General features: G+C 42.8%; 1 long non-coding RNA gene across 1 annotated transcript; it reads right to left on the reverse strand.

Annotated features, from left to right (window-relative positions):
- Positions 1-7,115: 7,115 nt before the first annotated feature.
- LOC130141876 (uncharacterized) lies at positions 7,116-10,124 on the reverse strand. Its single transcript, XR_008819220.1, has 2 exons — positions 9,562-10,124; positions 7,116-8,964 (listed from the first exon to the last, which is right to left on the reverse strand). It is a non-coding gene; the product is annotated as an uncharacterized LOC130141876 (long non-coding RNA).
- Positions 10,125-10,610: the final 486 nt, after the last annotated feature.

Below are 10,610 nucleotides of genomic sequence, written 5' to 3' on the forward strand. Positions count from 1 at the left end.
GGACAGATGAGGGGAGAAGTTAGGGAAGAGTCCACCTTAACTTCTGGGCTCTGTCGACAGGCTGAGCCTGTCTTGTCCCTCATAGGGATGCCTATTGGGTAAGAATCTTTTTTCTATGACTAACATATGTTAGCTGTTATTAGATATATTGTTTAAAACTTGCTTGCAGTCAGTGTGTTTATCACCAGCAATCTTCAAACCTTATTCTGTCATGATTTAATATTAATAGAGTGTCATTCTGTAAACTGTTAGTGTTAATCCTTCGTGGGTGCTAGCAGTCACCAGCAGTGGGTAACATATTCAAATAAAGCAAGAAGACCCACTGAAGGGTCTCCCTTATGCTTTTGACATGTTTCCCTGAACAAGTCAGTCAAATCGCCCTCCGATCCAGTGGGTCTGTTCAGTGAAGGGTCCCTATAATGGGACGCTGACAGACTGGTTGGGCACAAGGGTCTCAGCTTTCCTGGGGTGCTGATAGAGATCAAACACTAAGAGTCGAGAAAATCTCTGTTGCCCCTCCCCGTGACAAGTATTATGATCATTCATTCTGATATGTTTTGATCATCAGTTTTAATGTGGACTCTGACTCATTTTTAAAAGGTTAAAAGTAACTTCAAATGTCTTTTTGTTGTACTCAGACTCCTTTTATTCTTTTAACACTTTCCTTTTAATTTATGAAAGACTCATGAAAATAGGAACAGACTGTCAAACACACGCGTTTGTCTTTTGATATATTGTTATGAGTTTTGAGGAAACTCATGTCTTTTTACTAGTAACTATTCAGTTTTGAGGGAGGGCACAAAATCAGGCAACTTTTGTAAAATTCTAAGGGTTTTAGACAAGGTTTCTGATGCATCAACTAGCAGGTATAAAAATAGCTAATGCTTCTGCAAACAAAGCTAACCTACTTGCAGTAATTTAAAAACTTTCAGACTTTGCTGTCAGTTTGACTATTACTTCTTCAGTGAAATAATTTTTTCATCTTTTTTTTATTAATATGTGGTATATGCTGTTTCTCCTTGCAGAGACCTCCACATTAATAAAAATGCAACACTCAATCAACTGTATAGCAAGCCTTTTGGTGCTTTACTTCTAAAGCCATTAAAAGATGTGGATTCTAATTTGATCAACAATTTGGAAACCTTTAAGATGGATTATCCCACAGTATGTATATTATTTACAATCCCTTTTTTCTTCTTTCTCCGTCTCCTGAAACTGCATTGGTGGTCTGTAATAAAACTACTATATTTGGTTGTACTGTGAAATGTTCTTTCTTCCATGGCAAATGTGTAGTTATATGTTCCAATGTTGTTGCTTCTTTTTCAAAAAGCTATATATAAGGGGCTTAACCAGGGCTTATGGACAGAAGATACTCTAAACTTCATTGGGGGTTTTGTTTGGGTTTTATTCCAGTGTTGTCTGTAGCATATAGTACAATAAAATTTACATAAGAAACTAAAATTTTAAGTTTCTCTTATTTTGAAAGACCAGTCCATCTCCCCCAGCTTAGTAAATCTTTGCATCATCTACACTAGAAGACAACATTTACTGCTAAACTAATTACATTTATTGGTGTTTTTTGCTGAGTGCTCTTCTAATAAAGAACTCCTCAGTGGAGAGCTTCCACTGTATTTTGCCAACTAGTACCAAAAATAGATTCTGAACTACTTTTTTCCTAGCATTAATAAGGACTTAATGTAAGCTTATACTTGATCTTGAAAACTGTTTGGCTTTGTCAGATGCTTTCTTTGCTCTAAGGAGCTTACAATTTAAAGGTGGAATCTCAAAATGCTTGCTGCATTGGCCAATGTTTGTAGTATGCTATTCTGGAAGTAAAAAAGGACTGTGGCTTCTCCTTCAAGCCCTCAATGTTTTGAAACTTGATTAACTTTTAAATTCTTTTTAAAACCGTTTCAGGTATTATTAATTACATTCCAAAAAGAGCAAAAGGTGCATATAAGCTATATAGTGAGTTTTCTTCAAGTATTCTGAGTGCTTTAAGTTTATCACTAAATGCATAGAGGGGAAGAGGGGGAAAATAATAATTTGGAACTGGTTAAAGATGAGTAGTTTTTCTATAACAAAGTCAGTTTGTCATATTTTGAAGAGCTTGAGATATGCAGATGTGAATCCTTTTGACTCACTTATACTAATATATTAGTATATGCTAATATACTATCTGGAGTGACTGAGGTATGTTTAATGAGTATTTGAGACATGCAGTCTGTGCTAATATTGTATGCAATTCAAAGAAGCCTCAAACATCTCTTACAATCTTACAGTGGATGACTATTATGATATCAAAATATTATTCAACTTTTATGACTAAAGCATTTGCCAACACATTGAGGGAATTATGCCACCTGCAGGAATTATGCCACCATCAACAGGCCTCAGCCCTAGGTTTCTGCTTGTAGATGAGTAGCCAATACACTGAGCAAATAAGTGGTTTATTTATCTGACATGCAGAGCAGCTCAAGCTGGATGCCTCTGAAGAGGGACCCCAAACAAAGAAAACCCTGGGCAATTATACCCTTACAATCTAAATTCCCCACCCCTCATGCAAAAGTTCTGACCAGTACTAATATTAGGGTCTGGAGTCTTCCTGTTCTTCATTGGGTCCCTTCATTGTCTCTAGGCGGGCCTTTTCTTCTCTTATCTCTAAGGTTGCTGCATCAACTGCTGACTGTATCTTCCTTATCTTCTGGCTTGAACCAGCCCTGGGGCCTTCTTTTACTTAGCTAGGTAAAAGTTCAGCATATCTGGGTGAAAGTTCACAGCTTGTGGCCTAAGGCTTCAGCAAATTTAGGTACTAATGCTAAGCAAGTTATGCTAAGCAAGTTCTATATAAGTAGTATACTAAATTGCACAACACTACAAAAACAAGGTTCCTTGGTTTTTGAGACTTCAGAAAAACAGTTCTGCTGAATCTTTCTTTATGATTGTCGTGGTTTTACCCTGGCTGGTAATTAAGTACCACACAGCCGCTTGCTCACTTCCCCATCACCCAAAGGGATGGGGAGGAGAGTTGGAAAGGTATGTCAAACGCAAGGGTTGAGAGAAGAACAATTTAAGAATTGAAATAGAATACAAATGAACAATAATAACAATTATCACAATAATAGTTATAATGAAAAGGGGAAGGGAAAGAATAACATCCAGAGGGAAAGGAAGAAAGGAACACAATGCACAACACAACTGCTCACCACTCACCAACCAATGCCCAGACAGTCCCTGAGCAATGACCTGCCTGCCCCGGCTAAGCCCCCAGTTTATATACCAAGCATGACTTCCCATGGTATGGAATACCTCTTTGGCTAGTTGGGGTCAGCTGTCCTGGCTGTCCCCCCTTCCCAGTTCCTTGTGCCCCTCCAGCCTTTTGGCTAGCAAGGCTTGAGGAACTGAAGTGTCACACATCAAAGCCCAAACACAGCACCATACTAGCTACTAAGAAGATAATTAACTTCATCCCAGCTGAAACCAGGACAATGATAAACAGTCCTGGCCCTTACTACTTAAACAAATCGGACATACATAAGTCCATGGGCCCTGAGGGGATGCACCCATGAGTGTGAGGGAGCTGGCTGATGTCATTGAGACCCCACTCTCAATTATCTTTGAAAGGTCATGGAGATTGGGAAAGATTCTTGGGGACTGGAAGAAAACAAACATTGCTCTTATCTTCAAGGGCAGGAAGGAGGACCCAGGGAGCTAAAGGCTGGTCAGCCTCACCATAATCCCTGGGAAGGCAATGGAGCAACTAATCCTGGAAACCACTTCCAGGTACATGAAGGACAAGAAGGTGATTGGGAGTAGTCAGCATGGCTTCACCAAAGGGAAGTTATGCTTGACCAAGCTGATAACCTTCTACAATGAGATGACTAGCTTGGTGGATAAGGGGAGAGCAGTGATCCTTATCAAAAAGTTCTTGATCATTTTATCTCTGTAATCGCAGTGAAATAATAGCTCTGCAAGTGTGCATGGACTCCTAACACCTGTTTATTTCCCATGCTGTGTGCCTTTGTATACAGGCGCATAAGATGGACACACACACCCCCACACCCATGCTGCTTTCACCAGGGGAAATACAAAAGCCTTCCCCATCATGCTATCCCCTGTACACTTTTGTCCTGACAAGTTGCAATGAAAAAGATTCAAGTTCATCATGGTTTTTGAAAATTGAATTTTTGAGAGTTGAAAGACGTGCATATAGCTTAAGTATATAGTAAATATAGCTTTAAAAGTAATTCTAATTTTAATTGCTTTTTATTATGCATTTAAGATTGCAAAGGAGCAATACAGAATATGGAATAGAATCACAGAATCATTCAGGTTGGAAAGGACCTCAGTAGGTCTCTAGTCCAACCTCCTGCTCAAAGCATGGTTGGCTATGAAGGCAGCTCAGGGCTTTCTCCAGTTGGGTCCTGAAAACCTCCAAGGACAGAGACCACACAACCTTTCTGAGCCCTTATTCCACTGCTTGACTGTTCTCATGGTGAAAAACTGTTTCCTTATATCCAGTATGAAACTCTTTTGTTTCAACTTATGGCTGTTGTCTCTCATCCACCCACCATGCACCATTGTGAAGAGCTTGGCTCTGTCTTGTGAAAAATCGTGGGTTGAGATAAAGGGAGTTTAATAGGTAAAGCAAAAGTTGCACACATAAGCAAAGCAAAATAAAGAATTTATTCACTACTTCCCATTGGCAGGAAGTGTTTAGCCATTTCCAGGAAAGCAGGGCTTCATCACACGTAATAGTTACTTGGGAAGACAAACACCATAACTCTGAATATCCACCCACATCCTCCTTCTTCCCCCAGCTTTTATTTCTCTGCATGACTTTATATGGTATGGAATACCCCCTTGCTCAGTTGGGGTCAGCTGTCCCATCTGTGTCCCCTCCCAACTTCTTGTTGAGAAGTTGAGATAAGGACAGAGAGATCACTCAGCAATTATCATCATGGGCAAAACAGATTTGGCTTGTGGAAATTAATTTATTACCAATCAAATCAGAGTAGGGTAATGAGAAATTAAACCAAATCTAAAAACACCTTCCCCCCACCCCTCCCTTCTTCCCAGGCCCAGCTTCACTCCCAATTTTCTGTACCTCATCCCCCTGAGCAGTGCAGGGGGACAGGGAATAGGGATTGCAGTCAGTTCATTGTGCTTTGTCTCTGCTGCTCCTTCCTTCTCGTGCTCTTCCCATGCTCCAGCATGGGTTCCTTCCCACAGGCTGCAGTTCTTCACAAACTGCTCCAGCATGGGTCATTTCCACAGGGTGCAGTCCTTCAGGAACAGACTGTTCCAGCGTGGGCTCTTCTCCATGGGCTGGAGTTCATGCCAGAAGCCTGCTCCTGCATGGGCTCTCCACAAACTGCAGCTTTCTTCAGGGCACATCCACCTGCTTCATTGTGGAGTCCTCCATGGGCTTCTAGGTGGATATCTGATCCACCGTGAACTCCATGGGCTGCAGGGAGACAACCTGCATTACCATGGTCTTCACCACAGGATGCATGGGAATCTCTGCTCCAGCACCCGGAGCACCTTCTCCCCTTCCTTCTTCACTGACCTTGGTGTCTGCAGGGTTGTTTCACATTTTTTCACTCCTCTCTCCCAGCTGCTATTGTGCGGCAGGTTTTCCCCCTTCTTAAATATGTTATCACAGAGGCACTACCACCATCACTGATTGGGTCAGTTTTGGCCAGTGATGCGTCTGTCTTGGAGCCGGCTAGCATTGGCTCTGTTGGACATGGGGGCAGCTTTTGGCATCATCTCACAGAAGCAACCCCTATAGCCACCATGCTACCAAAACCTTGCCATGTAAACCCAACAGACACCTTCATCCTACTCAATGGCGAGACAGTGTGAGAAGCTGAAAAGGCATTGACCCTGTCTAAGTACTGTTCAGCAGTAACTAAAACATCTCTTTGTTATTGGCATGGTTTAACCCAGCCGAAAACTAAGCACCACACAGCCACTCACTTGTGTCAGGATGGGGGAGAGAATCAGTAGGGTAACAGTGAGAAAACTCAAGGGTTGAGATAAAGACAGTTTAATAGGTAAAGCAAAAGCCGCGTATGCAAGCAAAGCAAAGCAAGGAATTCATTCAGCACTTCCCATTGGTAGGCAGGTGTTCAGCCATCCCCAGGAAAGCAGGGCTCCATCACGCATAATGGTTTCTTGGGAAGACAAACACCATAACTCCAAACAACCCCCCCTTTCTTCTTCCCCCAGTTTATATACTCAGCATGATGTCCCATGGTATGGAATACCTCTTTGGCTAGTTCAGGTCACCTGTCCTGGCTGTGTCCCCTCCCAATTTCCTGTGCCCCTCCAGCCCTCTCACTGGCAGGGTCTAAGAAACTGAAAAGTCCTTGACTTAATATAAGCATTACTTAGGAACAACTAAAATTATTGGTATAATTTAAAAATTATTCTCACACCAAATCCAAACCACAGCACTGCACAAGCTACTAGGAAGAAAATTAACTCTGTCTCAGCCAAAACCATGACAGTTATCAATATTGTTTTCATCACAAATCCAAAACATAGCCCCATACAAACTCCTTTGAAATTTAACTCTATCCCAGCCAAAACCGATACAGAAGGCTGCTAATAAATCCCCCCTAAACGTTTGTTATGAAAATTTCCTTTCCTAAATATTATGTCAATCATTCTTTATAGTATGAAAGTGCATTAATATTGTTAATAAATATTTGTTTACATTACATACTGCAATGTAATGAGGTAGTGGAATTTTACTGGAGACTTTGGTATTGTTCACACTTAAGTAAAGGACCAGAAGGGAAGCCTGGCACAGGAAATAAAGGCTTTGCTTCTTGGAATCTTAAAGCTGTCCATTACGGATAAAGGATACTCCTGGACAATCTAGTTAATGCCATCATCCTAGCCCCTCTAAGACATTTTTGAAACTCTCTCTTTATCATCTTGTCCTATAAGCGGGTCTGTTAGTGTGCAGCACCAATTCACACTTCAAGTAGAGGTATCTCTATCTTTTTATTCTAGTTTGCACAAAGTGCTCATTGGTTCTTACAAGCCTTGTTGTGGTGACGCAAGTCGAGGCGGACTTAAAAGAAACACTATGTCTGCGTGGCTGGGTTCGGACAAAATGGCCTTTATTGTTTATATAAACTATTTATATATCTTAGAAAGTGGAGGTGTCAGACCCTGATAGGTTTTTGTGTCCTTCTTGCTCGCTATTTGCTGTTGCTGTAGGTGCCCGTATGCTGTGGTTCTAAGTTCCGGTTCTTCACACCCTGTTTACAGACCTGACAATCTGTGGCTGTCTTAAAGGTACATAGCTAAGTCTTTGAAGTCAGCTAACTTGTCTGCAGACCCGCTGCAGACCCCAACAATTCCCCCTTTTTGTTTTTGAACAGCTAGTACCAGGTTTGCCATGTTCTGCAGGGCCCTTGCAAACATGACGGCAACCAAGGCAATAGCAAACAAACAATACTGCCAATTGAGTGAATGGATGCCAAAAAGGCTGACATTTTCTCAGATTTTGGTAACATGTTGCTGCAATGGGGCGCCTAAAATCCACGCAGCACATACCATCCAAATCCTCACAGCCATGTCCTTGAGCCAACAACAAAAAGCCAATAGTTGCTCTGTTTTGTATGTAATGGTGGCAAATTTGACGCACATTCTTAACTGCCTAACAAACAAGGTATCGACATTCAAAGTGCAAACAATATCAACTTCTTTTGGGTTAACATTAGACAGAGGTAATCAATTATTGAAAATATCAAGACTTTCAGTAAGATTCTTCATTCCCTGCATACATTCACTTTTTTGCAACAATGTCTGCAAGTCAGTTTCAAGGAAGGGCACACCAAACAAGGACTGGTTCAGTAAGGAGGCCGCACATTAGTTGTAGGGTTGACTGGCAGCAGCAGTGCTCCCACGATCCGGCACGCTAAGCTCAGGCCGTACACAGTGAGCAGGTATCCATCATGGACCTTCATCTGTAGAAACACAAGCATAACCTCTCCCCCAAGTCAACAATTCATGTGGTCCCGACCAATGCCCGGTACAAGGGTCTTTCATGCGTACTAAGACACCCTCATGCTTTCTGTAATCGTGCCTCTGGGGTCATTCCCTTCATTCCCCCTTTTTGGTTTTGTTTTGGTTTTTTTTTTAAGTTAGTGCCACTTTATTAATAGACTCACACCAATGTGTACCCCCAGCTAAAAATACACACGCTAGGCAGACTTTGTTATTTAAAAGGTGATAGGTTGTTCACACGCTTCCATCTCATCCTAGTTTCTACTCATACTCCCTTAAAGTTATTTAACTCTTTGCTGCAGGATCGCAGCTGCACATCATTCAAAGCAAGGCTAAAACTGCACATTATCAATGTCAAAACAACCCACTGTCTCTGTTCCGTACAATTCTACAATTCCTTTTTTTTTTTTTAACAGCAAAATACCTTTCAACCACTGTAATACAGTAGATTATAGACAGTTTTTCCGCGTGACAGAACACAGTCACCCTGTACCACTTTCCAAGCAAATGGTGTGTGAACGTGAGGATTACCAGCAGCCACATCTCCCAATACAATAGGATATGCATGCGGTGCATCGGTGGAAGGAGTAGGAAGATCAAGGAGCGGTCCGCCTATCTGTTCTACTAAATCCCAGTTCCCGTCTCTCAATGCCCCATCTCTTACAGCCTGCCAAAATCGCCGAGGGTCGCGCGTCATTACTGTACCACTGGAAACTGGATTTTTACCACCTCCACCTTCTTCATTGCCTGTGACTGATAACGTTGGCGTAGCTGGACCCGAATCCGGGTTTTCGGCATTTCCATCCTGCGCAGGCAGGGCCGGAGCCGAGGGGGTGGGCGGGGGGCCGGAGCAGCCGCGGGAGGCTGGAGTGTGGGCTGGGGGGAGTCAGGGGGGCTGGGATCGGTCCACCGAGGCTTCTGCTTGTCGTCCTAGTCCTCGGAATCGGTATTAAGTATAAGTCGATGCAGCTGGAGAGTTTTAGGGGATTCGGGGCATTGGGGAGTGGCGTCTGGTAAGGGACACAGACTCTCCCCCTCCCCCTCCCCCACCCCCTCATCCTCTTGTCAGTATTCCGGAGGGGGATACAGGGGAGGTTTGAACGACGTACCCTCATTCGCATTGTGCTGACTTTTTAAGCTCCCACTCGCGTCTTGTGGACTCTGCAAGTCTCCATTCACATTTTGCTGATTTGGCAAGCCTCCATTTGCATCTTGCGGATTCTTGAAGCCCCCTACAACATGTCTAAGCAGTCCCCAGGTAAGCAAAAACCCGGACGCCTCTTTGTCTCCTTTTTCCACAGCTTCTGACAGTGTTGATCCTAAATTGTCCCAGATCCACACACTAAGAGCAGTCGCGGGGGACACTTCCACTCCATGTGTTTTGGCCCACAATAACATATTTTTTAACCGAAGCCCATCTAAAGTAATTCCACGCTTCTCTAATACTAATACTTCTCTAATACTAATTTCCACATTGATAGCACCATGGTATCTTTAGATAACTTACTCCCCATGCTGTCCCTGGTGGCTCACCTTACCGGTGTCACGTTCTCCCGGGATCTTGCAGCCCCTCGCTGCGCTACTCCGCTTCACCAGGCTCCGCCTCCCCAGCAACCCGCTGGTCACAGTCTCAGGATCGCTCCTGACACCCCTTACCGGGGTCACATCGGCACAGTCTCAGGGTCTCTTTTTGATACCTTTTACTGGGATCAGATAGGCACGTCGGGGTCACCAAATGTGGTGACGCAAGTCGAGGCGGACTGAAAAGAAACACTATGTCTGCGTGGCTTTTGTTTCCTTCTTGCTCGCTATTTGCTGTTGCTGTAGGTGCCCGTATGCTGCGGTTCTAAGTTCCGGTTCTTCACACCCTGTTTACAGACCTGACAATCTGTGGCTGTCTTAAAGGTATGTTACCGAAATCTCGGACTGAAGAACTTATTGACACCAATGTGATGTAGATAAGCAGACACTTCTTTATTGACGGCCGGGTGCGTGAGCGAGTCCTCTCACGATCAACGCATGCCAGGTCTCAAAATCAGACACCATATATAGAACTTATTCATACATATTCATTAAGTATTCATGCATAATCATAAGGTTTCCCATAAATCATTAACATACTCTCCTCCCATATCCGATTCTGCGCAATAAAGGTTAGAAAGGTCCGGAAATGGGTCTGGGGTATGATTTGGGTAGGTGGTATATGAGTCGGTGGTCGCGATCTCCCCCTGCCGGAATTACCTTTCACTTAAGGTAACTGTTTCTTGGCCAGCAACTATGGGTTGCTTCACTCGACTCTTCCCAGTCCACATAAATTCTCATTTTGACATTTTAGTACATCCTCCTAGGTTACATATAAACAATCATCTCAAATCTTAAGTCTGTTATCTAAGTTCTAAACATTCCTACTAGGTGATTCTGACCAATTCCTCCGGCCTTGGTACGGGGCTGTACAGAGGATTTTTTATAGCAGCTTTTTACTATAACTATAAGTTTCATTAAAATATATTTCTTATCCTTCTATATTTCTATTACATGATTGATTTTATAAAATCAAATAATCAATCAAATAAAGTCAATCA

The sequence above is a fragment of the Falco biarmicus genome, chromosome W, assembly GCF_023638135.1.
Source record: "Falco biarmicus isolate bFalBia1 chromosome W, bFalBia1.pri, whole genome shotgun sequence".
In the NCBI taxonomy this organism is placed as follows: Eukaryota; Metazoa; Chordata; class Aves; order Falconiformes; family Falconidae; genus Falco; species Falco biarmicus.